General features: G+C 34.3%; 1 pseudogene; it reads right to left on the bottom strand.

Annotated features, from left to right (window-relative positions):
- Positions 1-2131: 2131 nt before the first annotated feature.
- LOC149119417 (vomeronasal type-1 receptor 90-like) lies at positions 2132-3033 on the bottom strand (annotated as a pseudogene).
- Between the last annotated feature and the right edge of the window lie 4536 nt (positions 3034-7569).

The raw sequence follows: 7569 nt of genomic DNA, 5'->3' as shown, positions 1-7569 counted from the left end.
TCCTTCACAGCAGAAATCCAGCAGATTATATTTTTGGGGCATTGTAATGACAATAGAAATTATCAAGTGAAGTGTAATAACATCAAGTGATAGATACCTACATGTTCATTTCATTAAGATCATTTAAGATAGCCCACAATTTAGACAGAAATTTTAAAATGATTTTTTTAGATTCATGGGAGTGCTAATGAAGAGGAGTGAATAATCCTGAATCAGATAAATATTCTTACAAATAGTCATTTAATGCTATCATAAAACTGTAATTCTGAACTTGTATATAGGGACTATTAATGGCAAAGAAATGCAATATTTCATAAGTTTGTGAAAAAAACATGAAAATATTTGTATGATATTAAAATAATGGTTTTCTACATATTATCATGATGCTCTAGTACATTGAGCAAGAAGAATATGAGGAATATGTTCCAAACAAAAATAAGAAAAGGATTTCTCATGAAATATGATTGTTTAGTACAAGAAATCTATCTAAAATGTTACTTTGTATAATAGTGATAACTGTGATTTTTGGAAAATTTGTTATATATTCTAATAATTTATAATACAGAAAGTCAAAATCCTGAAATGTTATTAGATTCCCTAAAATTCCCAATAATGTGGAAGGAAAATTTGAAGACTCCAAAACTACAAAATTAAACCAAGAAAATGGTCTAGAGAAGAAATTAAAGAAGCAAGTTCTCATTTCATGTAAGACCTATTTAAAAAAATGACTAATCTATTTGGGTTGCTCAGTTTGGAGGGGGCAAAAGGACTTAAAAATAACTAACTGCAAACACTTCAAAGTGAATTATCACTTATATGAGAATCAATTTTTATATTATTTTTTACACAAGAGATAACCAAAATAAAATTCCCCATCACATAAGCTTCAGACATAGGGATCGTATTGTTACACTGTAAGTGAATACAATGGCTGTAGAAAAATAAAAATAAAATGAAAATGAAAACAGGATACTATATGATAAAAAGGTATATTTGGGAAACAGCAAGTACATAACTGAATAGGTAGTGAATCTACTTAATGTGAACCATGTTAAACATGAGCTGAGCTGAAGACTATTGAACTATATTATTAAGCACAGTGAGTACATTCAAACACAGTAAAGAGTAAATGAATGGAATTTAAAATATAAACCTACATATAAAAAGCTTAGACTGAGAAAGAATTAAACTACTAGCTGTTTCTCTGGACTAAGGAAAAAAAATAAAGGACAGTATTATTAGAATTTTTATGGCATAAATTTCCAAAATTGATCACAAGATACAAACCTGTGATTCAGAAGTTTATTGGGTCAAAAGTGAAAGTTTAACAAAAAATACTTCAGTAATATCTATACTTTGTGACATCATAGAGGAAAAAAAGACTTAAATAAGTGATAAAATAAGGGTGATGATATACAAATACAAGAGCAAGGTCCACACCTTTAATATAGTGTCAGAACAGATATAAATATTAAGACATCATAGAGTAACTGCCTTCAACAAACAAAGGTAAACTTAGATTAATTTCTAAGTAGATCTAGGGATTAGGTACCAAACGTAGTTTCATAGAGCACACCACAAAAAGAAATGCAAATGTTCTCTTGCATGAAATTAAGAAAGAACAAGATGAATAAACTTCAATACATGCAGAACATTGAACTAACAGAGGCAGTGTCCAAGAGAAAAAACATTTAGAGGCTGGTGATGTGGCATAGCAGGTAAAGCTGTTACCTGCAGTACCAGCATTTCATATGTGTGCTAGTTCAATTCCTGACTGCTCCACTTCTGATCCAGCTCTCTGGTATGACATAAGAAAGCAGTAGAAGATGACCCAAGTCCTTGGGCCCCTACACTCCTGTGGGAGACATTGAAAAAGCTCCTGGCTCCAGCTTTGGATTGCCCCAGCTCAGACCTTTGCTGCCATCTGGAGATTGAACCGGCAGATGGAAGACCTCTCTCTATGTCTTTGTCTCTGTCTCTTTGTAGCTCTGCCTTTCCAAGAAATATATACATCTTTAAAATATTTAGATACAAAGTTAAAAATACAAATTTTGCATGTTTAAATTAGAATTAAAATTCTGGACTTTTAAATATTGTACTTGATAGAATTTATGTTTTCAGGTGTGTTTTATCAGCATGTTAAAATTGATGTCATATCACTCATGTTTTGAAGAATTCCAACTATTCATTTATTAGCCCTAATAAGCACCAAGGACTAACAGTGGCATAGATATTTCCCACAAGTTTCTGGGCATGCAGAACAACTGGATCATATTTCCACAATATGGTTGAGAAGGATGGCATTATGATATCCACACAGTATACATGATCACAAAGAAACTCACCAACAGCAGGACAGTATGAGTGGCTCTTTTTGCTGGGGAGGTCCTTGGGAAATCCCTCATGCTTTGAAGGTACTCAGACCTCTTTTGATGGCTAGATAAGAAGATCACCATATAAGCACTGGAGAAAAGCATGATTTCTACAAAGATTTTCTGGGACAATGCAAGTGTGAAATATATTTCCATGATGATGGAGTTCATTGAAGAAATTCAGCAGTACTTACTGATATGGAATAGATTGGTTATGTTAGATAGAGCTGCACTGTAGATGATCATTGGACAACAGGTTGAAGGACCAAAAACAGAAGAAAGAATGGATAATATAATTTGTGAGCTTGTGTTTAAATCTTGACAAAGAGAAGGTGCTGGGGCTGATGGTGATGACCTGGATGATGCTAAGGTGGCAGGTGGTACAGACAGAGAGACCCCCTCATCACTCTACTCAAATAGAACAAAGCCTTACATTTTAAGTCACTTGGCAAATTTAGCGACTTGAACATGTCTGGAAATAAAATATACAGTGTAGTGAGTAGCATCATTATGTGGAAAAAGCCAGGTGAGAGATGGTCACATTAGTGGGTGTAGGCCTAAGATCTTGGTGGATTGTGAAGATATTGAAGAGAAAGATAAAGACATTGGCTAAGATTCAAATGGCAGCTTGGAAAAAATACATAATTTTTAATGACAACATAAGTGGAAATTTTGTTCATATTAAAAGCATACAAGAAGCCTTTTTGGATACCTGTGAAACAAACAAATAAACAGATCTCACATCACCAGTGGCCTTTCTTTTTGTCATGAAAATTACTACAAGTAATTATTTATATTGTACACACTTATTTTTAAGGAACCCTGATATTGCAAAGATTCTTTTTTCCATTTATGACTTAAGGTATACAAACTTCCTACATTTCATAGATATAAATTTAGGATGAAGATTTTTTTTAACTTTTATTTAATGAATATAAATTTCCAAAGTACAGCTTATGGATTACAATGGCTTCCCCCCCATAACTTCCCTCCGACCCGCAACCCTCCCCTTTCCCGCTCCCTCTCCCCTTGCATTCACATCAAGGTTCATTTTCAATTCTCTTTATATACAGAAGATCAGCTTAGCATATATTCAGTAAAGATTTCAACAGTTTGCACCCACATAGAAACACAAAGTGAAAAATACTGTTTGAGTGCTAGTTATAGCATTAAATCACAATGTACAGCACATTAGACTTTTGCACTACTCTCTACAACAAATTAAGTTTTTTCATTATATCCATTTTCTGACCCCTTTGAAGATTGCTCTATTTGGGGGTTTCAAAAATTTTGCAAAATAAAATTATCTTAAATTTAATTTTTCTTTAAACTCCTTGAAGTACTCTCTTTACACACACACACACACACATAATGCAAAAATGACTCATATTCAGGAATGAATGTCTGAAGTGGAAAACTCCAGAACCACATGACTTGCAGGAGTTAACAAATGAAAAATTGCATAGTTGATTGAATGGTGGCCTAACTTTCTTCAAAGACTTACTATAGTAAAATGAAAACACACTTATGTATTGAAACTGAATAACTGATTGCCCAAAAACATGTATGTCTACCCTTAGCATTTCCTGTAGCCAGGGAAAGCACCAGGATTACACTGACTAGAATATTAATTTAATTAACTTAATTCTAATTTAAATATGCAGAACTTGTAATGTCAGATTATATCTAATTTTTTTTTTTACTTTTACACTGATGATATTCTGCATGTATTGAAATTTCTTCATCTTGTGCTTTCTTAATTTAATGCAGAAAATCATTTTTTTTCCTTTCTGGAGTGTGCATCTATGAAGCTACTTTGATACGTAATCTCTAGATCTTACTTCAGAAATTAATCTAAATTTACCTTTGTTTATTGAAGGCAGTTTCTGTATATTGTCTTAATATTTATTTCTGTTCTGACACTAATATGTGGTGAATTTTCTCTTGTCTTTGTAGATCATTATCCTTCACTGTATGAATTATTTAAGTCGCTTCTTCCTCTTTGATGTTACAAAATATGGATATTATTTATGCTGTCTGACATTTAGAGGATCTAAATCAATTCAATTTCAATAATATATTTAAGCATGAAATAATATTTCTGGAATACTTTTGGTATACATGCATATATTCAGTTTGGGATACTCTGTACATTATGAGACATTCAGCAAAGGAGGTAAAATATAATTACATGAAAAAGAGTAGGCAAGAATTTCAATATTTTCTTCTCTCACAACAGTAATAATTAGCTGATTCTCCCTAACCCGTGTCCCTCTTTCTATATATGCCCACCATGCACTGAAACAGACTTGATCTTACTGATCATGAATTGATGTTTTTCCATTGAGTCTCTTGATAATGTAGAGTTGGAGAGAGAAAAATGAGTATAATAGTTGAAGTGCTATCATTTACATAATTTTTTGAATCTTTGCCTTAATTTTTAGAATTTAACAATTGATAGTTGTAGACAACATATACATGGACCACAGTATGTAATTTATTGCTTATTTTAATTTTAATGTTAATTTTGTATCCTGTGATTTTATGTGAGTCATCTGAGAATCCCATCATGGAAGCATCACTAAATGTGCAATAATATCTGCTGACATGGCAGAAATGGAACATAAGAAAGCTTGAGCATGGTCACCTATAATTTGGACAGAGTGTAAAGGAGAATCGAGTCCTTTTTTAACAAAGTAAATACTTAAAATTCTGAATGTACAGCTCAGTTCTCACTGTAAGATGTGACAATCTGGGGTTTCTGGGCTGATGGTGCAGCCTCTGAGCACTCTCAGGAGACAGAAAGTGTGGACAACATTCACCCTCTTTATTCTGGCTTTCATGTTAATCTCCAAAGTGTTTATGTGATCTTGTATCATGGTGAGGGAAATATCACAGTTAAATGGACCAAGAGTAAAAAGACTGATGATGAAATCCCTGGGCTTAGATTAGACATGGACATGAAATAGAAGCAGTGTAATGACAGGGAGAAGCCATCTGCACAAACTCAAGGGCTACTTGATACACAAAGTATGGTGTTAAAAATTATTACTCAAAAGGTGAAAAGGCAGGCATGTATACATAGAGTGAAATATCTTGCACTCATTGGTTCATCCCCTAGACGCCCTCAAAAGCTGGGGCCAGGCCTGTTCAAAGGCACTGCTGAAGAGCTCTGCTTCATTCTCCCATATGTACATCAAAGATCCTCGTGCTTGAGCTGGGCCATCATCTGCTGTTTTCTAGGTGCTTTAGCAGCAGGAGAAAGATGCGTCAGAAGCATGCGGTAACCAGGACTTGAAGCAACACTCTGAATTGGGATGTAGGTGTCCCACGTGGCAGCTTAACTCACTGCACTAAATGGTTTCCTCAAGAAAAATAATTTTGATAAAGCCTCTTTTGTCACCTCTTTTGTAGTATCAACTGTTAGTGAATTGGTATATTAGTGCTAAAATAGAGTATTGTTTTATGAATGAATGCACAATGATGTTTGCATTTTATGTAGATTTAGGAAAATGAGAATATATGACAGAATATACTATGTTGTTATTATGTTAATCTCCCATGTTATTTCCATTATAAGTTTTACCATACTTATTGATCAGCATTTAAAGAACTATGCCATCATTGACAACATTAAAATGATTATGAGCATTTTAGATGAATTGATATGTGGAAGTAGATTGATAGATTCAATGATGGAAATAAGTCAGTTGGCAGATTCAGGTGGATAAACATCTTCTCCACCATGATTAGCTCAATAAAAGGAATTTTTATAAAATCCCCCAATCCCAGAAGAATAAATAGGGAAAGCATCTAATTTCAATGAGTGACTGCAATGTGTCACCCATTCTTTGGAAACTGAATTTAAAGCAAATTCATGTGAAAGCACAGTGTTGATGAGAAGCACAGTCATAATCTGACACATGGAACTCCCAGGACCCTGAGAAAAAGCATGGGTTTTATAGTGTCACCACAGAAGTAGAAGACAGAAACTTTAGCAGGAAAATATAATAAGAATCTTATGCTGTGGATTTGGATACACCTAAAATTGCTCCCTAAAATTGTGTTTATTAAACTACCAGAGTCAAATAGACACCAGGAAGGGATAAATCTACGGTTTTTAGAGCTAATAACATGCTTCCTAGTGCATCACTCTTCTAAGGAGGTGATAGCCATTGCAACCCTGTCAAAAGGTGAATTTAGAAAAAAAAATGACAAATACATCCTGGGCTCCCAGTTCCCTGATCAGGGCCAGGTGGTGCCAGGACACCTGAATATTATCCCCCAGAAGGCATGAATGCAAAGTTTTAAAATAAAGACTTTAAGACCTAACACTGCAATTTTTGAACATATCAATAGAGGCATTTTGTCAGTCAGATTTCTTGAAGGGTCAATACCTGTACAGCCACAAATGGAGAATCCCTGTCATTTTATTCCACTATATTCACAACAATATCATGATTACATCCTCCCTTTCTTCCAAGAGTACTAGATATTAGCACTAGAATATAGTACACTATATTCAAGGTACTACATCAAGTGCCTTACTAGATCAAATTTAATTGAGATAAAAATCATAAGTTAAACTGAGAAATATAATGAGGAAATCAAGTACAAATCCAATTCAAGTGCATCATAAATCACAAATATAATTTTGCAAACCTATTTTGTATGGCCTTACACAATTCACAAAGTTTATCATTTCATGTCTAGAAATATTTGTTGCATTAATTGTGGAGTAACAGCTAAGAGTGATATCATGAGCAGAGAATTCTGCTAATATATCATAGGAAAGAATTCTTTTTTACCTCAGAACCTAGTTGCTCTTGGAGATCACTCTGTACATGAAACAGAAAGACACTCACCCAGCTAAGTCCCTGATATGAATCCATTATTAGATGAATCCCTAAGGTGTTTTTATAGGGAAAGTATGGCATCAGCTCATCTCCCTTCAGGCCCATAACTGTCATTTCACTTGTGGAAGCAAGACAGCCTGAGACTTGGCATCATGAAAAATAGGAGCCACCTCAGGGATAAATGAACTTTCCTGGTTTCTGGAGAGAGCAGAGGAGAGCAGCTGGGTTTCACTCTTCTCACCTGTGGACTCATTTCTCCAAGGCAGGCCTGCCTGGGCAGGTTGTATGCTCTCAGCCACTGACAACCAATAAAAGTAGAACAGTAGTCTTTACTTCAGAAC

Source organism: Oryctolagus cuniculus, chromosome Y (assembly GCF_051225735.1).
Source record: "Oryctolagus cuniculus isolate XC-2025 breed Fujian yellow rabbit chromosome Y, ASM5122573v1, whole genome shotgun sequence".
NCBI lineage: Eukaryota > Metazoa > Chordata > Mammalia > Lagomorpha > Leporidae > Oryctolagus > Oryctolagus cuniculus.
The sequence above is the reverse complement of the archived record's forward strand: the minus strand, read 5'-3'. Positions and strand labels throughout refer to the sequence as shown.